Raw genomic sequence first — 26406 nt, forward strand, 5'->3', positions numbered from 1 at the left:
CTAATCACATGGTCCATCAGTAAAGATCTCAATGGTATCACCTTGCAAAACTTGATGCCACTTAAACGACCGATCCTCCTCCATCAAGTTTTGTTTATGAACTAAAAAGTACCCTTGTCGTGATAAATCAAAAGGAAGCGTTTTCCGCAACTTTTGCAGCTCTTTTCTTAGTTCCCCGACGTTATCATTTGCATTCATCGCCACCGGTATCTTCTTTGTCCCGTACATCAGCAACACCCACAGCTTCATCTTCTGCGAGCCTCTTGTATCCGTTGCCGCTCCAGTCACGGCAGCCGCAGTCGGTGACCCCTTCCCAGAATGCTGAGGCAACGGCGGTTTCTTGATGTTCACATCCACATTGTTGTGCCCCGTTAGCATGCAGTCCCCCGGTGACATACCACCATGCAACTCGGCATCAGTAGAAGGAAAGGCTTGATGTCGTACTCGTCGACTTCGAGAGGGAACGAGGTTTCCGATGATGGCGTATTGACGTTGAGTTGCACTTCCTTCAACGGCGACAAACTTGGTCGCCGATTATTTTCAATCTCCAGTGCCGGAGCCACGAGTAGTTGAATACGTGAGTTTTGTAGGATTTCACAGTACTCGACGTCACGTTCTTCTTGAAGGACATGGCCATTGAAGATTAGGGTTTGAGTATGTACAGGTATTCCCTTGTATTTCTGCACTTTCTCTTTGATTTCAAGAACTGTATCGAAGAAACCAACTTCAATGTAAAATGCTTTGCCTCTTTGGGTTTCGAAGATGACATCCATTTGAAAAGATCGTGAAGGCTTCAATGGAGTTTTTTTCTCCCAAAAATCAACAAGATCCAAAGGGATTACAGAAATTCAAGAAAATAAATATGCAAGAAGAGAAATTAGGGAGGAGTAGAGTTCTAATAAAATACGTGTTCCCCCTTATATATTATAATCTTTTGACATGATCATTAACAGATTCACGTGACTTACCAAAGCTAAATCTACTATCTAATACTTAGATTTATTTGCCAAGCAATCTATAAATAGTCATCACCACTTTAAGTCGGTCAACAATATTAAAAGTTTGTATATAAATCACCATGTATGACTAGAAGAATGGGACTCTCTCTCGGACTCTCCCTCTATCACCTTCTTTAGCTCATCTCTTTCACCATCCACCATTTGTGTCTCTTCACTTAAACCGAAAGAGGTGAATTGTCAAAGGCTATCGTAACCCTATTAACCCGAACAATTGGTAGGATGAGTGTGTAGTATCTCTTGACCAAAAAGAATCAGTCAAGATTAACACCGAGAGCAAAATAACCAATCCTACCTCTAATCTTCTTCCCAAAATCCTATCGACGTGCTCGATTTTTCCAACCAACAGCAACAAACCGTGTACGACCCGACATACTACTATGCTTATCACAACTTCAAGAACTAGCTGCGAAGTCTACATGCACAGTTTGAAGCCTTCTAGGCGGCCTAATCGTAACGACAACAACAAAATTAACAACGGTAAGAGTTTGGATAACAATTTTTTAACAATCGTTATGACGTATGTACTTAAAGGAGTAATGATGAAAACATTAGGCACCTACTTTGAGCGGAAAATTCTTTAGGCACCCTAAGTTAATAAACGATATAGTTTGAATACTTATTTTTTTTTCATTTAGCCAAGATTTTTATGGACAAAGTTCTAACTCAATAGTTTAATTTTAGCATTTGGACGAAGAAATTGACAAATGACATAATCAGAAACATTTCATTTCAAGGGTAAAACGTGTAATGCCCCGAAATTAGACTTAGAAGTTTCGTCTAAAAGTAATCACATATTTGTAAATTTTAATTTTGAAATTTGGATTCTATTAGAAGAAATTTAAAGTTTGGAGGAATCTTCATCAATTTCAATTAGTTCAAGGACTAAATGTATAATTTTCCTATCTCAAAGTTAGTGCTAAAAAATAAGGTAAACAACACAAATGGTCACTAATTTCAAACTTTACGTCTAAAGGGGTGTTTGGTTATTCTCATGTTTGGTTGGCCGAGAATCTCATTTTCGGTAATGTTTTATTACCAATAGTAGATTTTTTGGGGTATATTACCGGGAATGTCATTACCTCCCTTCCCTTAGATATTGTAACATTACCGGTGTTTTGGACTAAAATGCCCTTAAATTTTTATTTTTTTTTCAAAAATATCATTCTTCTATCATTGAATAATAAAAATTCTACGAAGGTTAAATTACAAATTTATCCTTAAATTATTTTAGATTTACAAAAAAAAGTCTATAATTAAAATTTTATATGAAGTTCAGGGGTTAAAAAAAATTTACCCTTTCATTAAACCTTTTTTATATTTTTAATTTTGTAAAAAAAATTATATAAATATTATGAATTTAATTTTTTAAAGAAAATATATATAAATATTTTATAATTTGTAATATTATACAAATATATAATAAGGACAATTTGGTCAAATATACATTCCAATAATCTTTTATTCCTTTAACCAAACACGGTAATCTTACATTCCTCCTAAATCAACCAAACACAAAATACAACATTCCCATTAATCCTATTCCCTGATAATCTTTTATTCTCACTGGTAATCTTACATTCCGTGAACCAAACGCACCCTAAAAGTATTGCTCGACATCTCTATTTTTTGATTATTGGGTAAACTACATAAATGACCACGTAACTATGAGCCAGGTCACGAAATGATCACTATTTTTAAAATTGTGACAAATAGACCACTGAACTATTTAAATAGATCCAAAATGGCCACACAATGTTAATATTTAATGGAGGTGTTCACATGGCAGTTAAAAAGTTATTATAATTAGAGTGTAGGTTCTTGTAAAGTTACGTATTAGCGGCGTTGGCACCTTACTTTGTTTTCTTCCATTTTGGTCATTACTTGTATATGATTTGTTTCCTTGGATTTTCATTTAATCCAATTTGATCCTTATTTTGTTTTTAATTTGTCTAATGCCTTAATTTGAGCATTAGCTTTAAAATCTTGTATTCTAGTCATGTATTAAATTTGTAGATTAAATTCCCTAGATTTTATAATTAATCAATTTGATCACCAATATTAACTTTAATTATTAAATTTTAATTAGGTCTTGATTTTAATTTAATTTAATAAATTTACTTCTCCAATCAAATTGTGACACATGTCACAATCTTATGATTATAATTTGAATATTAACTATAATATATTTATATATATATATATATTATCATTAATTATAATATAATATATATTATAATTTAATTATTAAATTATAAATAAACTATTAGATTTATTTTAGTGATTTAAGTGTTGTCATATTCTTAATTAACTTAATAATATGAAATATTAATTATATCATATTATTTATTAACTATATTATGTCAATTATATCTCCTTGGCATCACAATAATTTCATAATTAATAAAAATTATCTGACTTCACCACGAGCACTCCCCAACATAAGCCGTGGAAGTATGTTTGAATTCATATTTTATTCGCTTGACAAATGACATTTTCTCACATCTAGGTCCTTATATTTTGTACGTTTTACAATTTAGTCCCCTCTTTACTCCTTCACAGTCCTACCACTAGGGGTGTTCAAAACATGGTACCCGTGTTTTCGGGTATCTGAAATACCGGGTACCTGTATTTTTCGGGTATCAAAATTTTGGATTTTGTCCCGACCCATTACATTTGGGTACTCATAAAACTCAGGTACCCATATTTTCAGGTCACAGGTACCCGTTTATAAATTTTTATTTTTTAGAATTATATTATTTTTAAAAAAATATATAGAAAAATTCTAAAATTTAAATGTCTATAATATATAATTTACACATAAAGTTCAAAAAATAAAATAAAATACATAATTGAAAATTATTAAAAATTATAATTAAATTTCAAATGTTTCGAAGTTAAAATAAATATTTAAAAAATAATTTACAATGCTAATGTGAAATAAATTAAGAAATTAAGAATTTATATTGTTATGGTGGTAAAATTTAAGAAATTAGGAATTTAGAATGTTAGAGTGAAATAATTTGAGAATAATAAATAAAGATTTAATATAAAATAAAAATAATATATATAGAAAATAAACCGGGTAGCTGGTATGCGGGTACCCAGTTAAACAACATTTTGTTATATTAAATTGAATTCAGGACCTAATTAAAAATTAATAATTAAAGTCAATCTTGGTGATCAAATTGATTAATTCTAAAATCTAAGGGATTTAATCTACAAATTTAACACATGACTAGAATAAAAGATTTTAAAGTTAATGCTCAAATTAAGGCATTAGACAAATTAAAAACAAAATAAATATCAAATTGGATTAAATGAAAAGCCAAGGAAACAAATCATATACAAGTAGTGACCAAAATAGAAGAAAACAAAGAAGGGAGCCAACATCGCGAATACATAACTCTACAGGGACTCACACCCTAATTATACCAATTCTTTTAACTGCCACATAAACACCTCCGTTATATGTTAATGCCGTGTGGTTATTTTGAATCTATTTAAATAATTCAGTGGTATATTTGTCACAAATTTGAACCTGACCCATAGTTATGTGGTCATTTATGTAGTTTACCCTTGATTATTTACATGTGGCTTATGCTTTGTCAAACATCACTTTCGTATTGCTCGATGTTAGTGCTGTTGGTCACTAATGTCAAACATCTCGTTGGTATTGCCCGACGTTATAATTCGCATTCATCGCCACCAGAATCTTCTTCGTCAAGTACAACGGCAACACCCATAGCTTCATCTTCTTCGAACCTCTAGTAGCCATTGCCGCTCCCATCGCGAAAATAGTAGCCACTTTCGCCCTATCCGGACTCCGGAGGCACGGTGGCTTCTTGATAGTCACATTGATATTGTTATACCAGGTCAGCTTGCAGTCCCTTGGTGACATATTACCATGCAACTTGGTTCCCTCGATTGAAGTAAAATGTCGTTGTACTTGTCGGTTTCGAGAGGGACTGAGGTTTCCGACGACTTCTTGACGGTCACACCGACATTGTTATGCCCCATCAGCATGCGGTCCCATGGTGACATATCACCTTGCAACTTAGCATCAATCGATTGAAGTAAAGCCTCGACGTAGTAGTCAAGAATTTCGAGAAGGACTGAGGTTTCCGACCACGGGTACCAACGTCAAGTTGCACTTCCTAAACGTCAACTTGGCATCAATCGTACCCGACGCCGCTTCATATATTTAACCTTACTAGATTGACAAATTTGATAAATTGTGCTCGTTAGGATAACAAATAGCTACACATGATCAATTGAGACTTATTGGGTAAATTTGTGTGTAAAAGTATTTCAATATCATTCCCTTACATGATAAAGCATTGTCATCATAACCCCTAATCACATGGGTCGAGCAGTAACTTTACCATTAAAGATCTCAATAGTATCGCCTTCGACAACATGATGAAACATAAACGACCGATGATCGTCCATCACATTACCTTTGTGAATGAAAAAGTACCCTTCTTCTGATAAATCAAAATGCAGCGTTTCCTGCAACTTTTGTAGCTCTTTCCTTAGCTCCCCGACGTTGTCGTTCGGATTCATCGCCACTGGTATCTTCTTCGTGTCGTTCATCGGCAACACCCACAGCTTCATCTTCTTCAAACCTCTAGTGGCCATTTCCGCTCCTGTCACGGCAGCTGCAGCCGCTTTCGCCTTCCCCTTCCCCGAACGCGGAGGCAGTGGGGGCTTCTTGATGTTCACATTGACATTGACATTGTTATTCTCTGCCAGCATGGAGTCCCCTGGTGACATATTACCATGCAACTCGGCACCGCTCGGTTGAAGTAAAGCGTTGTCGTACTTTTCGGTTTCGGGAGGGACCGAGGTTTCCGACGACTTCTTGATGCTCACATCGACATTGCTATGCCCCGTCGGCATGCAGTCCCCGGATGACATATCACCTTGCAACTCGGCATCGAGTGATTGAAGAAAAGCCTCGACGTCCTCGTTGTTTTGGGGAGGGACCGAGGTTTCCAAGGACTTCTTGATGTTCACATCGACATTGTTATTCTCCGTGCGCATGCAGTCCCCGGATGACATATCACCTTGCAACTCGGCATCAAACGATTGAATAAAAGCGTCGCCGTCGTAGTCGTTGATTTCGGGAGGAACCGAGGTTTCAATTGACTTCTTGATGTTCCCATCGACATTGTTATGCCCCGTCGGCATGCCGTCCCCGGATGACATATCACCTTGCAAGTGGGCATCCATCGATTGAAGTGAAGGCTCTATGTCGTAGTCATCGATTGCGGGGAAGCCTGAGGTTTCCGACGACAGGGTATCGACGTTGAGTTGCACTTCCTTCAACGGAGACAAACTTGGTCGTCGATTGTTTTCAATATCCGGAGCCAGATCCGGAGCCACGAGTAGTTTAATACGCGAGAATTGTAGGATTTCACAGTACTCGACGTCACGTTCGTCTTGAAGGACATGGCCATTGAAGATTAGGGTTTGAGTGTGTACAGGTATTCCCTTGTATTTCTGCACTTTCTCTTTGATTTCAAGAACTGTGTCGAAGAAACCAACTTCAATGCAAAATGCTTTGCCTCTTTGGGTTTCGAAGATGACATCCATTTGAAAAGACCCTGAAGGCTTCAATGGAGATCTTGGTCTTCTTTTTTTGAAAATCAACAAGATCCAAAGGAATTACAGAGATTCAAGAAAAGAAATGCAAGAAGAGAGATTAGGAAGGAGTAGAATTCTCATGACAGGCGTCGTTCTCCTTGATTTCCTTTGATCTCACACAACTTATTGAAACCAAAATCCCAGAGCTTTATTGGGCTGAGCTTTTGATGTATCCTTAACTGGACTGATAATTGCTCGGAAGTTTCAGAATTTTATATATTCTTATTAGTTACGGTCACTTGACATGATTTCTAACAGACAAATTGACTTATCATAATTAAATTTACTATTAACATTCAATTTATTTGCCATGTCGACGTATAGGTAGTCATTATCACTCTTGATCCGTCATCAACATTACGAGTTTGTATACAGATCACCATGCATGGCTGGAAGAAAAGGGACTATTTCTTAGACTCTTCCTCTATCACCTTCCTTATCCCATCTCTTCCAACAACCACCATATATGACTCTCCGCTTAAGCTAAAAGAGGTGAATTGCTACAGTTGTCTCATTTAACCCACCAACAATTGATACGGTGAATATAGAATACCTCCCATTTTCTTCGTGTCAACAACAAAAAACCGTGTATGATCGGACATATTACCATGCTTATCAGTCCAGGGTTCTAAATAGCAGTTCGCGCTCGCGATAGCGCCTGCGAATACTGGTAGTGTTGCCTTCCGATATACCCGCAATCGCGGTAAACGCGACATGACCGAAAACGCGACTGCGATTTGAATCCCAGCTTATCACAACTTGAAGAATCAGTTGCGGAGTTTACATGCACAGTTTCAAACCTCCCCAGGTGGTTCAACTAAAATGCTAACAACAAAATCAACAAGATAAGAGTTAATCAAAAGAAGAAGAAGAAATCTTCAAGAGCTGTGGATCTCTTAGCATCAAGGAAGTAGGTGACAAGATGAGGAAGAAGAAAGAGCGTCTAATGCTTTTGTTTTTAATTGGGAAATTTTAACTTTCCATTTATTTTTAGAATATTTGTTAGGATCATCCTTATAGTTTAACCAATACTTTTCAGTTTTTTAAATAAAATTTTAAAAAATATAAATGCAGCATTTGTTAGATAATATGTTTTTAATGACCGTTACGATGTAGGTACATAAAAGAGTAATGTCGAAAACATTAGACACCTACTTTGAAAGAAAAATTCTTTAGGCACCTTAAGTAAATAAACCATATAGTTTGTGCACTTACTTTTCTTTTTATTAAGCCACGATTTTTATAAGAACAAGGTTGTAAATCACTAACTCAATGGTTTAATTTTAGCTTTTGGATGAAGAAATTGACAAATGACATAATTAGAAACATTGGATTTCAAGGGTAAAATGTGTAAGCCCCGAAATTCGACTTAGAAGTTTCATCTAAAAGTAATCAGATCTTCGCAAAATTTAATTTTGAAATTTGGATTCAACCAGAAGAAATTTGAAGTTGGAGGAATCTTCAGCAATTTCAATTAGTTCAAGGACTAAATGTATGGTTTTCCTGTCCGTGTTAGTGCTGAAAAATAGGATAAACAACACAAATGATCACTAATATTTGAGTAAGTTTTTTTCCCACGAAAATTTCAAAAGTAACAAATTGGTCACTAATGTTATCGATTTGTAAAAACATGGTCACTAATGTTATCAAAAGTATAATTATAATTATAAGTTTTTTTAAAAAAAAAAAATTAGAAAGGTTTTAGTATTTGATGTTTTAGAAGTAGCTTAGGAATAAAACTAAATATTTACCTTTTTGTTAATGTTGTCACGTTATCAATTAAACAAGAATGACGGTGGAGTGACCATTTTGTAACAAATTGATAATATTAGTGATCAATTTGTTATTTTTTGAAACTTCAATAGAAAAAATAAATAAATTACTCAAAATTTAGTGACCATCCGTATAGTTTATCCAAAAAAAGTAATAAAAGGAATTGAGTTGCAACAGATTCAACCTTTAATTGAGTTGCACTTTTCATTTCTCCAAAATAATTTATTTAACGACACAAATAGTGTGTGCGCGATGTCAATAGTTAAAAAATTATAAATATATATTAACTTATTATTATATCAGACTATAGTCTGTAAAATGTATACGTATGTCAATAATTAAAAAAAGAATATAAATAGATAATATCTTACAATTATACTAAATTAGAAGAAAGAAAGCAAAAACCCCAATCTTTCTTACCATTCCTCATATGATGAAGAAAGTTCAAAGGCCACCTTTATCATTTTGCTAAAAACCTTTAATCAATTCCACAAATTCTCTTATTTTTGCCAAAAATCAAATCTTAAGTTTCGATTTCTTGCTCGATCACTCAGTGTCTTTCTACCTGCTTATTTGGAGCATATGTCAAGTCTTTCATGCGTCTTTTACCGAAGACGTCGGATGATCCTAAGATCTTCCTAAAACACTGCAACATTCATACGTTTGAAAAATAAAATAAAATCTACATCGCCCTTGTAGACAAATTCATTTTTTCAATACCATAAGTAAATTTGCCTCATTTTTCAAATACTATGACACTCACCACAAGCTTATTCCTAGCTGCCATCAAACGGCACCGATTCCTAGGCCATTAATTCCAACTTTTTGGAACCTCCACACAAGGTAATGAGACCCCAATTCTAATCAGTTAATTATCTCGTACAACATAATTTAAGGCTAAGAAATTATTTGGAATAGATGCAATCGAAAATGTTAGAAAATCATAACATTTTCGGTTGAACGCAGTTTAAAATGTTAACTTTTTAACATTTTCAGTTGACCTGAAAAATGTTATGAAAAATGTAACATTTTCGGTTGGTAACTGAAAATCTTATAAAGTAGGGTTGCAACCGAAAAATGTTAAGGAAAAGTTAACATTTTAGGTTGCGTCCAACCAAAAATGATATGTTTTCGATAACATTTCCGGTCACACCTTTTTTTAACCTTAAATTAGACTGCATTTCCTTAATTGTCCATAGGGATGTGAAATCAGGTAATCGTTCAGGTTTTAGTTAGATATTGTTAGGTCATGTCAAATCGAATATAGGTTGTATCAAGTCAATTTTATGGTTCGATTAGGATCAGGTCGGGTTCGGATCATTTTCAGGTAGATTTGACATCAGATACAGTTCGAGTTCGTATCGGGTTAATTTCAGTTTAAATCGATGTCAGTTCAGGTCAAAACTGTTCAGGTCTGAATCAGTTAAATTCTAGGCTAATTCATGTTCAAATGGACTCTAGTCGGATCTTATTCAGATCGGGTCACATCATTGACAAATAAAATTCAGGTCGGATCATACCATGTACGAATTGAGTTTGGGTCGGGTCATTTTTGAGTTAATTATTTTTCGTCTTTCTTGAACGAAAAATTATAATATGTAATTCTATATAATTTGGAGTAAATTATAAAAAATAAAATAATTATGGGTCAATTTTAATAAAATTTTATTTGAAGGACTAAATTAAAAAAACATGAAATTAAAAATTGAAATTTAAATAAATTAAACAACACACATGGATGAGGGATCAAATCGAAATAATTATAAAATTTTAATTTGAAATTAATATAAAAATAGACTAAATTGAATTCATTTAAAAAGTTGGTGAACACAAGTTTATAGGGTTTGAATATTGTAGTATAGTTTTAAGGACTAAATTGATTAAACAAGGAATTATAATATATAATTTAAATAAATTAAACAACATGCAAGGATCAAATTAAAACAACTATATATATATATATATTAATATTGTGCATGTATGGTCATATGTATGATGCATGTATATACTTATGTGTGTGTATATATATATATATAATTATATATGTAATTATGTATGATCAATGATGCATGTATGATGTATGTATGATACATGTATAATACATATATATATATATATATGCATGTATGTATGATGCATGTATATATATATTTATACATGTAATTGTAATCGTAACCTTAACCTTAACCGTTAACCATAATAACGGTTCGGTTAACCGAAATCGTTTAATATTAACTGTTCGGCTAATTAATCTATTAAATGTAACAATTATATTGGTTAACGGTTCCAAATTTTTTCGAACACCCCTACTTTTAAGTACTAATTTACAAATAATTAAAAATCGTTTAAATAAATTTATCTTATATTCGGCTCACAATATGCATCGTTACATTGACCTTGAATCCAAGATACATACAACAATAGAAAATAAGCTTTAGAGTCAATTTCCACAAATGTTGCTTCTTTTCCGCAAATTTCGGTCGGTCATCACATCTTAAATGCCTTCTAGATTGATACATGAAAAATAACACATGATATTAGGGATGGCACGGATTGGATTTTTGGTTAACCCGATTCTAGAAATAGACTTTCTCCACAGAATTTGACCCGACCTGAGTTTAGGATAACTCTATCCGACTTGAAAGCCGACCCGAGTTTTTTAAATGAAATCCGAATCAACTCAACCCAAAATAATTATATTTATAAAAATTATTAATTTTATTCAACAAAATAAGAATCTAATTGAAAAAAATATGAAGAGGGGTATTCTTGTAAGTTTCCCTAAATATATAAGATAAAATTATATTATTTTTCGGGTCAGATATTTTTTACCCTAAACCAGAACCTAACTTGACCCGAACTTCTGCTCTAAAAATCTGACCCCAACCAAAATTTATTTATTTTTAAATCTGATCCAATTGAGTCAGATCAGGTCAAAACTCGTCGGATTCGAGTCCCGATCCATCCCTACATGAAACACAAAGTTGCCAAAAGACATGACCAGAAAAAAGGAAAATAAGTCTTTTTTTTTAAATAATTACGAATGTATTTTATCTATATGTTTAATGATTTAAATAGAAATTATATCCGAAAAAATCGCAAAGAAAATACAATTTTTTCATCTTAATATTTGTATTTTTAAAATATCATGCTCAAAATCATAATTAAAGTGAAATAATCTCATGTCAATCCATTTTAAGCTTTTGTGTACTACAAAAACCAATGGAGAAGTGAGGATCTTGGTCTTTGCCTCTTTGGTGTGGGCATCTAGTTTTTCCACAATGTTGCTTATTTTCCATTCTTAAAGCCGCCAGTTTTTTTTTTAGGATAAATATAAACTTTTATTCTTTATTTTGATATTTATATCTAGGGTGAGCAAAACTCGACTCGACTCAAAAAATCGATTTTTTTTCAATTTCGAGTTATCCGAGTCAACTCGAATTATAAATTCGGTTTTCGAGTCGAGTCGAGTTATTCAAGTACTGACTTGAAGAAAAAGATGTATTTGCCTATTTTGTTGGATTTCTTTAGGAGCGTGGAGAGGGATAGATCTAGGGGTGTGGGTGGGGGCAGTTGCCTCCCCTAAAAATATAAAATTATCATATATTTTAGATTTTTTCTATGTATTTTCCCCTAAAATTTTGTAAGTTCATGTTTGTCCCCTAACTTAAAATCTTGCGTCCGTCTCTGAGCGTAGAGATGCCTCCACTCATTCTACAATGCTTAGAGTAAGGGTGTCGAATTGCTTCCTCTCTAGCCAAGAGCGTGGAGATATCTCCACTCGTTCAAGTTCGTCCCCTTATTGCTTCTACTAGGGCAAAGATGTATCTGACCATTTTACAGTGGTTTTTCAGAGAGCGTGGAGATATCTCCGCTCGTTCTGCAGTGTCTCTTTAAAGATGTCGAGATGTTTCCTCTTTGACCAAGAGTACGAGTCATCTCTGCTCTACTCTAACTAAAGGGACTTCCTTGTTATCTCTCGTCAGTTGATTAAAGAGAGTCGAGATCAGGGTTTTAAATCACGGTAAATTCGAAATGACCAAAAACACGACCGCGATTTGAAACCATAATCGATATATTTCTGCTATGACTTTGTCACTGTCTCACTGGATATAAAGTTGCAAACAAAGATTTAAATATAAGATAAACTGTTAAACTATATTGTTTGTAACGAGAGTTCAAACTGTTTTACCGTTAATATAAGATTTAAAATACGACGAGGGTTGGTATTACTTGGGGGCATGTAGGTTTTTTTTGTTAATTTTTGGGTAAATTACAAATTTGACAACTGAACTTTACTATCTCTCTTATTTTGCTCGTTCTACATTAAATCTTTTCAATTTACTCACTTAATGTAATACATTAAGTTTTTTGGTCACTCGGATATTAAATAGTTAACGTTGTTAAAATAGACTGTTATATAGATGCAAAACGACGTCGTTTTAGTGTAAAATTTGTGTTGTTTTTAATGTCGTTAACTATTTAACGACGGAGTGACCAAAATAAGAGAGAGTAAAGTTTAATGACCAAAAAATCCAATGTATTAAGTTGAGTGAGGAAATTGAAAATTATTAAAGTTTACTGAGCAAAATAGAAGAGATAGTAAAGTTCAATGATGAAATTTACAATTTACCCTAATTTTTGTCATGTTTCTTTGAATTGGTGTGCTTTTATCTTTGCCTTTTTATCTTCATTATAAATTTTTGCTAAGCGAAAAAAATGATGATAAAAAAACGTTGATTATTAATCAACTAACGAAATTCATCTACGAAAGAATCTTTTTATCTCAAAAAAACGTTAAGGATTAAAAAACTTTAGAGAAAAAGAATAAAAATCAAAATAACTATTTAATCAATCGTTAGAGATATTTTTTTATTTTATACTTGAATCTTCTACTATATGAACTAGTAAGGAAGAGCCACAAGGAACAAATAGATTTTGATTAATTATCATCAGGAATTTAAATTGTGGTTATAGCAATCGTGGACGTTATTACGATTATTGCAAATATCACGATTGTGAAATAACGGTTTCGAATGATACCTTTATCGCTATATAAAAGTCCGCTATTCCAATAGCGGACTACTTATATCCCTAGTTATCATAGTTTCACATCAATTGCTGGAATATTTCCCGTAATTGGCGAACATGTGGAAGACTGGAAACTTTTGACACACGAAACACAAAGTTGGTAAAACACATGACTGGAATTCTAGCTTTTATTATTGTTTAATTTTAATGATTTGTAAAAAAAAAATTATCAAAATTTTAATTTTTATAATATTAAAATTAAATTATGAAATTTAATGTAGCTTTTAAAAAATTATGTTTTTTTAAAATTATTGCTAAAGTATTATATAAAAGTATCAAAATAAAATTTTGGGTAAACTACGAGGGAGACCATCGAACTATGGTCATCAACCATTTTGACTATCAACGTTTAAAAGCGATCAAACAAACCATTGGCCGTTAATTTTTAACTGACGTGATGACATGGCCATTAATAAAATTAACATAATTATATATTTGGTCCTTAATATTTACACATTGTATCGATTTCTATTTTAATTCAATTAATTAAATTTAGTCATTCAATCCGGAGGTGTCACTATATAATTGGAGGATGAATTTAATTAATTTAATATATTAATTAAAAAAAAATTCTCACCACCACTTGTGCAAAGGGAAACATATTGGAATAAAAGTACATTTGGGTGGATTCAAACTAGGGACCTCAAGCTTTTGCCACTGGGCCAAAGCCATGTATTTAATTCTAAAGTGCACAATCTTTTATATATTGTGTTTGAGATTATATCATACAAACATATATATATATATATATATATATATAAATTATTAAAAAATCTAATAAATAAATTATATTTCACATATATATTAAATTATATTCAATGTAAGACTTAAAAAATGAGTTTAATAATTTTTTACAATTATTTTTAAATAATAATATATAAATTATATTAAAAATAAAATTTTATTAAAATTATTTAGAGAATCCAAATCACAAAATAAAAATAAGTTTAATAGTTTTATTTAAATTATTTTTAAATAATAATAATATATAAAATATATTAAAAATAAAATTATATTAAAATTATTTAGAGAATCCAAATCACAAAATAAAAATAATTTAACTTAAAAATAAAAATATAAAACTCATTTTTATTTTTAAGTGTTACATTAACTATAATTTAATATATGTGTGAAATATAATTTATTTATTAGATTTTTTTAATATATGTATATATATTTGTGTGTGTGCGCGCGAAATAATATCAAACACAATATATAAAATTTTGTGCACTTTAGAACCAAATACATGGCTTCGGCCATGGGCAAAAGATTGCCCAAGTCCGGTTCAAATCCCACCAAATGCCATTTCTATTCCTATATGTTTTCCCTTTACACATGTATCGATACAATGTATAAATATTAAGGACCAAATATATAATTATGCCAATTTTATTAACGGCCACTTCATCACTTCTTTTAAAAATTAACGGCCAGTGATCTGTTTGATCTTTTTTAAACGTTGGTGGTTAAAATGGTTGATGATCGTAGTTTGGTAGTCACCAGTATAGTTTACCCTCAAATTTTAGTTACAAGCTATTATCCATTAATTTAAAGTGAACATTATATTTTTTAACAACTAACGATACTAAAGTCATTTCATAACAAAATTTAAAACTTAATTCATATTTTATAACTTTTGAAAGCTCAGTAACGATAAAGATCGTTTTTGCATATTTTAGTGACCATTTATGAACTTTATCCTTATTATTATTTTAGTTACTAAAGTTTTTGTACTTATTAAAATGATACTTTGTTAATTATTTATAATATAAAAACAATCAATTAATCAAATAAATAATTTGATAATAATTTAAAATATTATTATATATATATAATAAAAATGTTATATAATTTGATAATAATTTTGATTATTGTAAAAAAAACTATATTATTGCCTATAGAAAAATCATAAAATAATTCTTGACAAGCAATCACATGGTTTGAACAGTCAACTACCAAACTGATAATTGTCTATAAATACATCTCTTAAAGACACATAAAATCACGCCAAACTAAATTTTTTTCCTCACATAAAATATTTTTATTATTAATAAAGAAGCTACTAAAAATAGTACTAACATTTAAAATAATTTCATCACGACCCAAATGATCTTTGTGATTAAAGGGATGATTATTATCTTTAGAGATTTTAGGCTCAAGCACGCCCCCTGCAGAGACGTTTAAGTACCCGTTGTCAAATAATAGTTCACTTTTATACTTAATTTAAATTTGATATTTTCAAAAGGAAAAAATATGCAATGTGATATTTGATATTTTATAGTATAATAAATTATTTAATTATACAATTAAATAGTTCACTTTTTACTGTAATTAGATGTTTAAACTTTTTTTAGGACAATTAGATACAGATGTGTGTGTGTGTTTTACATAGACAAATGACAATTGTTCAAACCAAACCTAACTTCGATTACGGTTTTTTTTGGTGCAAAGCAAATGTCTTTGTTTTTTCCCCTTCTTCTTCCTCTTGGAATAGACAATACAAAAATAATTTAGTTAAATAAAATCAAAACAATATTCACTCCAAAAAAAATCTTTTAATAAAACAGGTTCGGTATGGGTTTGAAAAATTCAATTTCAAGAATGAAAAATGTGGAGCTTTAATATTTTCCAAATTTTGCTCTTTTTCATTAAATATTTTATTAAGGGGGAGTTTTGCACAAAACAAATTTTCAAATGTTTTGTTATATCAAAAAGGAAGAGATTGTTGAACTATGATTTATAATATTTTGATATAACAAATTAAGACAAAATGTTTTTGGACTTGATTGAATTTGTTTAATGTTTTCAAAAAATAATTCAAAGTCCATTAAACTAGAATTTGAACACAAAGTTATTTTTCTGGTTACGTAGTATCGATATTGTTCTTACAATAGCGATACTATATGAACAATAGCGATATTGTTCATGTGGTACCGGTACCAAAGGTAAGATAAGTATCGATACTCTCTATGTAGTATCGAAATTACTAGATATTTTTCAAATTGCTCAAATTCCATAATGCAAAATAGGTATCAATACCCAAGGAGGTATCGATACTACTTTACACAGTGGTATTGATACCATGAAGCATAGTATCGATACTAGTCAAGCCCAACGGTCTTTAACAGCTAGTTTATTTAAAAATTACAAAGGTAGTACTGATACTCATTAAAAGAGCATCAATACTCCTTGTCATAGGCAATTTTATTTTGCAGAAAATTAATCCCCAACGGCCCCAAAACATCCCCAACGGCTAGAAACGGCCACAAACTCATTCCAACATATAAAAACAAGTTGAGGAAACTTGAAGAAGGTTACCAACACCTATCCAAGCATTCATACACAAGAGAAAAGTTTTTCAATCTTTATTTTTTTCTCTTGTAAATTTGTGTGTTTTAAGTTTAATTGTATATCCTTAGTTTTTGTTTTTGGGAGCTTAAATCTTGTAAACACCCATCCTTTTGAGAGGTATTCTTGTTTACATCTTTTATTCCTTTTGTAAAGGGGATTTCTAGCTTAGCCTTTGAAAAGCTAGGGAGTTGTAAATATTATCTCTTTATCCTGGAAAAAGAAAGAACAAATTAGTGATTTTGTTAGAAAATCCTAAGTGAGGAGCTTAGGAAGTGGATGTAGACTTGGTTGAGAATTCGGACCACTATAAATCCTTGTTCAAATTGTCTATCTCTTTTTACTCCTTACTCCTTAAACTCAAAAAGCTAATTCACCCCCTCTTGGCTATATTCGGTTGATCAATTGAGCTTTATCGAAATCCCAACAATTGGTATCAGAGATTGACTAATTAGAAAGTCTAACAACCTTGAATCCTTGAAGAAGCTCTATCCATTTTTGAAGCAACCGAGAAGATGACTTCCACATCTGGCTCGTTCTACATGGAAGACTCTCAACCGATCGACAAGCCTCCATACTTCAAAGGAGCCAACTACCTTCATTGGAAGAACTTAATGAAGCTATTCATCCAATCCAATGATCTTGATGCACGGGAGATGATCAGAACATCTACTCTTCTCCAAAGAAGAAGACGAAGGAGCGGAGTGCCCAAGAATGGAAGAAATCTCAACAAAATGCTAAGGCCATGCACATGTTGTTTTGTTCATTTGGTCCCGATGTATATGAAGGAGTTTCTTCTTGTTCAAATGCCAAGGAGCTTTGGAATAAGCTAGAAGAGGTCCATGGAAACAAGAAAGAAGAACCAACAAAGGGGGCGTGCTTAATGGCTCTTGAAGAGCCCAAGGTATCTTTTAACTCTAATGAATTCGATTCATATTCTTTTGACGAGTTACAAGATGCATATGATGGATTATTTTTGGAGTTTGAGACAATGAACTCCAAATACAAGAAAATGATTTCAAAATTTAAAGTTGAAAACGATTTTCTTTTGAAAGCAAAATTGGAGTTTGAAAAACAAAATGAAATTTTGAAAAAAATGATTTAGAGCTTTCAAAAGTAAAAATTGAAAATTTTGAAAAAGAATGTTTCAATTTAAAAGTTAAGCTTGAATGCTTAACAAAAGAAAAGGAAATCATTTTAAATAATTCATCTAATTTCATAATGACAAAATACTCACATTGTCATTTAGAACATACTTGGCCTTTAAAGAAAGGAAAACATTTTAAAATTAAACAAGTATGGGTTCTAAAGGGAACAAAGGGCATTGAAACTAACGTTCAAGGAACCAAAGCAATTTGAATACCAAAATCCAAATGCATGTCTCTTGTAGGTGTGTGGGAGCAATGGTGATGAAACTGAAGATACTCAAATGCTCTAACCACACTTGATATGGAATGGGTAACCTCTAAGCTTATTTTGATTATCTAGCATAATATTAGTTTCTCATTTAGTTTAAGCATGCATGAGTTTTGATTTTACACGATTTACGTTTTCTATCTCATGTATGTTAAAAAGAATTGTGATGAACATTTTAAAGTTTTAATGATTTTTCATAAATGTTTGTTCATCATAATGAATTTTAGTCAAAATTGGTTTTAACGTTTTGTTTTTTACAAAGTTTAATTTTTGACCTTAATTTAAATGTTTATGCAAGTAATTTGTTGCAAATGATATCTCTCTAACAATTGATATCAATTTTTCAAATGCATAACATTTTTTGGATAGCTTTATGCACATGCACTTAAATACAAAAATTGGTATTGCATAAAGTATATTAGACTTGGATATATTGAATTTCATGTGTTACTAACATGTTTGTTCGTCTTTGTTGAAATTCAATGTCTTTTAAGTGTCAACCTTTTAAAGTCAAATTTTTGTTCGGAATGCTTTTATTGCGGGGAGGGGGGTTGATTTTTCAAACGATTTTACGCTAAAATTTGCCACCTACTCTCCATTGTTATTTTTTAACTTTAAAATTGAATTATTTTTTATATAACAAAAAGGAGGAGGAGTATGGGTTAGAAAATTTTAATTTCAAGAATGAAAAAGGGGGAACTTTAATATTTTCCAAATATTGCTATTTTTCATTAAATATTTTATTAAGGGAGAGTTTTACAAAAACATTTTTTTTCAAATGTTTGTTATATAAAAAAGGGGGAGATTGTTGATGTCATAACCCAATTTAAGGAAAATTATAATAAAATAAAATGTTAAAATTTAGAATTAATTTGGTTGAAATTTGGGGACTAAATTGTAAAATCTTGAATCTGGTAAGCCATTTTAGGAAGTTGCAAAAAATTTAGGGACTTGAACCCGAATTGTACCATTTTTATTACCCAATGAAAAATAATTTTAGGAAGTTGAACTATGTTTTATAATATTTTGATATAACAAATTAAGTCAAAAATATTTTTGGGCTTGATTGAATTTGTTCAAAGTTGTCAAAAATAATTCAAAGTTCATTAAACAGAATTTGAGCACAAAACTATTTTTCTGGTTACGTAGTATTGATAATATTCTTACAATATTGATATTATATGAACAATAGCGATATTGTTCATGTGGTACCAATACCAAAGGTAAGAGAAGTATAGATACTGTCAGATGTTTTTCAAATTGCTCAAATTCTAGAATGCAAAATAGGTAGTGATACCCAAGGAGGTACCGATGCTACTTTACACAGTTGTATCGATACCATGAAGCATAGTATTGATGATGGTCAAGCCCATCGGTCTTTAACGGCTAGTTTATTTAAAAATTACAAAGGTAGTATCGATACTCATTAAATGAGTACCGATACTCCCTGTCCTGGATAGTTTAATTTTACATAAAATTAATCCCTAACGGTTAGAAATGACCACAAACTCATTTCAACATATAAAAACAAGTTGAGGACACTTGAAGAAGGTTACCAACACCTATCCAAGCATTCATACATAAGAGAAAAGTTTTTCAATTTTTATTTTCTTTCTCTTATAAATATTTGTCTTTTGAGTTTAATTGTATATCCTTAGGTTTTGTTTTTGTGAGGTTAAATCTTGTAAACACCATTCCTTTTGAGAGGTTTTCTTGTTTACATCTTATTCCTTTTGTAAAAGGGATTGGTTATTGTAACACCCCAATTTAGGGGCTAAATTTAAGAAATTATAAAGTGATGAATTTAATTGGTATTTTTGGAAGGAATCGGGTATTAAATTATAAGATTTCAAAGTTGGCAGACCGTTTTATGAAGTGCATAAAGTTCAGTGGCTAAACTCTTGGTTTACCCATTGTTGATATATGTTGAATTATAAATCTCTTCTCCCCGTGCGCAGATGCATATTTTTCAGTTTTTCCCTCTCCAACAACCCAGCTTCCAACTCCGATCTACTCGTCGTCCGACCTCCAAACGACGAGCCGAAACCACCATCGTGTTCGTTGTCAACCGAGGAACAAAACCCCTCAAACCTTTCATCGTGAATCATCGCCGTTCGTCGTGAATTTCAGTCGGAAGTATCGTCGGTAATAACTCGGTTTTAGTTGGTTTTTCATCGATTCAAGACGATCGGGTCATCCGTTTACGACACCTCCCGCACCATCGTGTTCCTTGTGCCGTTCCGAGTCCACCGGTGTTCTCTTTTTTCTCCGGCGGCGGCGGCGCGTTGGGAGGTGAACCGGTCAAACTTTCCGATTTGTTGAAATCGAGCTCTCCGCCGTTCAAAATTGTGAACCGAGCTTTGTAAGTATCTCGAAATCGCTCAAAATAATTTTTAGAAATTTTTCCGGGATTTTACCACTGTTCACGCGCCCCCACGCGCCGCCACTGCGCGTGGGGAAGACAAAAGTAACCGGTTTGACCGGTTTTGGTGGATAGTTGACCGGTTTGACCGGTCATAACTCGACCCGTTTACCCGACCCGTTTATCCGACCAGTTGACCCGACCCGACCCGTTGACCCGACCCATTGACCCGTTGACCGTTGACCTGTTGACCGTTGACCGGCGTTGACCATTGTTGACCAAAACTTTGACCGGCTTTGATCGGGCATTAAACGACCTTTGACTTCGACCGAGTATACCTATCCTAACATTTTTCGACGTCCCAAATCCGATTCCGCTGTCCCTTTTTCGAAATTCGAACCCGAAGGCCTCGAAATTGTCGGTCAAACCCGTTGACTTTGATTTTGACCGAAAATTCCAAATTTCCGAAAAGTCATATTTTATGCTTTCGACGTCCTGAATCCGAATCCGAAGTCCGTTTCGCCAAATTCGAACCCGGTAAGCCATCTTTCACTGATTTATCACCCGATTCGATCCGTTTATCGCAATTAAGCTCCGTTTCTGATATAATTTATGTTGATATGTATCTGAGGAATTATTGGAAGTTGAATTGAAGATCAAAGGCGTTCGAATGAAATTTTTATGGTCGATCGGTATTGCACGGAAATCGAGGTAATACTTTACTACCTATTTATGCTTTATGGAACATGTTGATATTGGTAAATGCATGAATAAGATAATGTTGGTCACTTTTGTGGAGTTGAATAATTTATTCACTCGATATGAATGTGGTAGAAATTCTGTAACTGAATACGGATCGAATGACTAAGATAAGAGATTGATAATTGTTAGAATTAAATTACAAGTTTGTGATTGGTGATAAAGAAATCAGCTCTAGATTTGTAACTTATATTTTATATCATCAAGGGTTAAATGTTAAAGATACTTGGATGAAAAATTATGAGAATACTCCGATATGGTAAAATTACGAAATTACCCTTATGTTGGAAAATGATAAGAATTGCCCCTGGAAGTTGGTTAATAACTCTGAAAATACATATTGATCCGATATAACTACTGATGTGCATAAGAAATGTTAGTTTTATTTGGAAATTATGGATAATCGGTTTTAATCCTATGAGAGTTTGTGAAGGAATCATTTCAAAATCAAAGAATGTTCGGGAAAGCAATTGATCATAGGATCTCTAAATTATAATTATTTTCGTTAAGTGCTAATATTGAAATTATTTGGTTAAGAAATTACGAAAATGCCTTGAGAGATAAAATAGTCTGAATTGACCCTGAATGAGAGAGTACTTTGAGGATTTGTACTTAACTCGATTAAGTACGAATTTAATCGTTAAGATCATGTCTTTGTACAGAAAAATTTATAATATTTCGTTTGTAAAATCTGAGAAGACACTTGACCCGAAAATATTCGAGTAAGGAGTAAATACTTGAAGAGTAATTTATTGGAGGTATTCTGCTGATAGAATTGTTCGAAAGGACTGAAGTAAATGATAAGATTGAATTAAATAATAAGACCGGATGGAAGGAAATGATTGAAATATTCTAGAATTGTAAAATGACCAAAATACCCTTGGAATGGAAATGACTCAAGAATGTCACCAAGCTCATGAATGAATGGATATACTCAAAGCTTTGTAATGAATAGAAAAACGTTGAGAACCAAAATGCCCTTATGACCTAGAATAAGTAAATGTATTGGATTAATTAAGAAATCCAAATAAACATGGATGTTGTGCTACCAGTAAAAGTTATGGAACGCAACTTAAGTGATCAACCAACGCTAGTGCTATATCATTACCTGAATGATATAATTACCATTTGAATGTTTGTTCGTCTTCTCAAATTTGGATCGATGATAATTCTGGAAGTACTTGGTTCAGCTCAACTTTAGAATGCATACAGTACTAATAAGTGGGTGTTCGTGAGATAAATCAACCACGAATACCAGAATGACTTTATTATATGACTAAATTGAATTGAAAGGAAGTGCAACATGTATTTGAGATTCAGAAATGTCTGAACTATTCTGGAAAACTTTAAAGTAACCGGGATAAACTTGCTTACTAAACGAACTAAGTAACCTCAATGACCGAGGATTAAATAGGTGATTGGATGAGTTTGGAAACACTGTATGAATTGTCCTTATGGGTTATGAACATGAATCAAGTACGTCCAAATTTTCTGATATCGTTGAAACATGGAAATGTAATAAAGACCGTTGGAAGATCTATTCAGCGATAATTATGGGGATGATCTATTGATATGCATTTTGGTATTAAAGAGTGAATGCATTGGAAGGATAATGAATTGATTTGTTGACATGCATCAGTCTGTGAGTTGTGTAACTTTAGTTGTTTGATAATACTATCGATAGTCATAGATCGTAAATGACTTGAATCTTCGATTACATATTTTGATCTAAAATCAATTCGGTCATGTTTGAAAACGCAAGTAATGCAGAAGGAAAAGATTCTGAATACCTCATTTGGTACAATTGGGTTGAAATCCTATGAATTCAAAGTATATTCCTGAATACCCCTGATTGTTTGGGTAATGGAATCACTCGCAGTAAATCTGAATTTAGAATTATTATGTATAAAGGTTCCTGAACGTTTTTCTGATGCACGTGGAAACTTAGTGGAATTCTAAAGTATCAATTTGAAATGTCTGATTAGATCGGTTAGAAATTGATTCTCTTCAATAAGATCTTATTCCTGGAATCCGATCAAATTGCACAAGTTCATGTTATCCATACTGATGACTACAAAATGCCTCTGATAAATATTGGGATTTCTCTAGTGTGTTCCTTATATTTTAATAAATTGTTTTAACATGTGGTACACTGAAATTTATGGTTACTGTTTTATGGATGCGCCGACTTAATGGTGATGGCTTATGGATTTGTATCACGGTATAAGTTGTATCTTGGATATACAGTTTTGTAAAGTACAGCTCTGATCAAGCTGGAAAATTTTTATGGACCTAATGTGACTCTTAGGTAGGCTCTGCGGCCCTGAGATCATTCTCGGGTAGGCCCGTGGCCCTAAGATGTGTTCTTAGGTAGGCCCCGTGGCCCCGAACTTTCTTGGGTAGGCTCTCAGGCCCTAAGATGTTCCCTTAGGTTAACTCTTTGTAAGATGGTTTTAAAATACGAGTTTAAAAAGCTCCACTACAATATGCTTTATGGGATTTTACTGAACTATCATTTGATTAGTGTACCTATTATGATTTTATCGTACTGATAGAACACACTAGATATCCTGTTCGACCTCATGAAAACGTGATAGTATGAAAGATTTCTTATGAACTGAGATTCATGGCTTCTACTCGATGAACTTCTAAGGGAACCCCAAATTATTCTGCAAGCTGGTATACATATGATTCAATAAGGAAATTATATGGCTTTCCATTTATCTACATGTCATGTAGCATCATCTGGTAGTTCTGTATTACTGAGCTTTCCAAAGCTCACTCTATTACTCACCTTTTCAGGTTAAAACAATTGTACCAGTGCATCTATCGACTTCAGTAAGGGAGTTCTTCCGGCGTGGTTGCAGAGTATGGTATTTGTGATTAGGGGGCATGTAATTGTATTTTGATTTATATACGAGTTTGGAAATCTGTTTTATTTTTAAATAGTGATAAATGATTTTATAAGTTTACATGTTCTGATAAAAAGTTTTAAAATTTCCGCTATTTTTACGGTGGGTCGCTCCGGTGACCCTAATGTGACTTCCCGAATCGGATCGGGCTACCCGCATCGGTCTGGGGGGTTACATTTAGTGGTATCAGAGCTATGGTTTGAGTCAAAATTTTCAAGTTAGACCGGCCGGTCGAATGTCAAAATATGTCTGATCAATACATGCCCCTAGACTGCAATCGTACCTCTCTGAGCTGGAACTCCAGGGCTGAGTCCCTATCTGTAACGAACAAACCGAAGTTTCTATCTGTTAAGGTTATATTTGTACAAAAAGGAATTCCAGTAACATCTGTTTAATCGCTGTAAAGTACCTCACGAGCCGTGTGTGAATTATTCATCTGAGAAATTCTGACTCGACTCCGGAAATGAAATTGGGATATGTTGTTGCTATGTGAGCCTATTCACGTAAACAAGGCTGAAATGATTTCTCAAGGAAATTTTCGTTCAGATTATTTTATAGAAATGAGGGAGAGTTCTAATAGGAATGTATACTCAACTGGTTAAGGATTAGTGGAGGATCTGTATTTCTATAAGAGTTACATAAAAGATATGAAAGAACTGATGGAAGTTTATTTCTGCAATTATGTGACATGAGTGAATTTCGAGGACGAAATTCTTTTAAGGAGGGAAGAATTGTAACACCCCAATTTAGGGGCTAAATTTAAGAAATTATAAAGTGATGAATTTAATTGGTATTTTTGGAAGGAATCGGGTATTAAATTATAAGATTTCAAAGTTGGCAGACCGTTTTATGAAGTGCATAAAGTTCAGTGGCTAAACTCTTGGTTTACCCATTGTTGATATATGTTGAATTATAAATCTCTTCTCCCCGTGCGCAGATGCATATTTTTCAGTTTTTCCCTCTCCAACAACCCAGCTTCCAACTCCGATCTACTCGTCGTCCGACCTCCAAACGACGAGCCGAAACCACCATCGTGTTCGTTGTCAACCGAGGAACAAAACCCCTCAAACCTTTCATCGTGAATCATCGCCGTTCGTCGTGAATTTCAGTCGGAAGTATCGTCGGTAATAACTCGGTTTTAGTTGGTTTTTCATCGATTCAAGACGATCGGGTCATCCGTTTACGACACCTCCCGCACCATCGTGTTCCTTGTGCCGTTCCGAGTCCACCGGTGTTCTCTTTTTTCTCCGGCGGCGGCGGCGCGTTGGGAGGTGAACCGGTCAAACTTTCCGATTTGTTGAAATCGAGCTCTCCGCCGTTCAAAATTGTGAACCGAGCTTTGTAAGTATCTCGAAATCGCTCAAAATAATTTTTAGAAATTTTTCCGGGATTTTACCACTGTTCACGCGCCCCCACGCGCCGCCACTGCGCGTGGGGAAGACAAAAGTAACCGGTTTGACCGGTTTTGGTGGATAGTTGACCGGTTTGACCGGTCATAACCCGACCCGTTTACCCGACCCGTTTATCCGACCAGTTGACCCGACCCGACCCGTTGACCCGACCCATTGACCCGTTGACCGTTGACCTGTTGACCGTTGACCGGCGTTGACCATTGTTGACCAAACTTTGACCGGCTTTGATCGGGCATTAAACGACCTTTGACTTCGACCGAGTATACCTATCCTAACATTTTTCGACGTCCCAAATCCGATTCCGCTGTCCCTTTTTCGAAATTCGAACCCGAAGGCCTCGAAATTGTCGGTCAAACCCGTTGACTTTGATTTTGACCGAAAATTCCAAATTTCCGAAAAGTCATATTTTATGCTTTCGACGTCCTGAATCCGAATCCGAAGTCCGTTTCGCCAAATTCGAACCCGGTAAGCCATCTTTCACTGATTTATCACCCGATTCGATCCGTTTATCGCAATTAAGCTCCGTTTCTGATATAATTTATGTTGATATGTATCTGAGGAATTATTGGAAGTTGAATTGAAGATCAAAGGCGTTCGAATGAAATTTTTATGGTCGATCGGTATTGCACGGAAATCGAGGTAATACTTTACTACCTATTTATGCTTTA

At 33.3% G+C, this 26406-nt stretch overlaps 1 pseudogene; it reads right to left on the bottom strand.

Moving 5' to 3' along the window:
* Window positions 1–6658, bottom strand: LOC120136836 (annotated as a pseudogene).
* Window positions 6659–26406: the final 19748 nt, after the last annotated feature.

This window comes from Hibiscus syriacus, unplaced genomic scaffold (assembly GCF_006381635.1).
Source record: "Hibiscus syriacus cultivar Baekdansim isolate YM2019G1 unplaced genomic scaffold, ASM638163v2 tig00110637_pilon, whole genome shotgun sequence".
Taxonomy (NCBI): Eukaryota; Viridiplantae; Streptophyta; class Magnoliopsida; order Malvales; family Malvaceae; genus Hibiscus; species Hibiscus syriacus.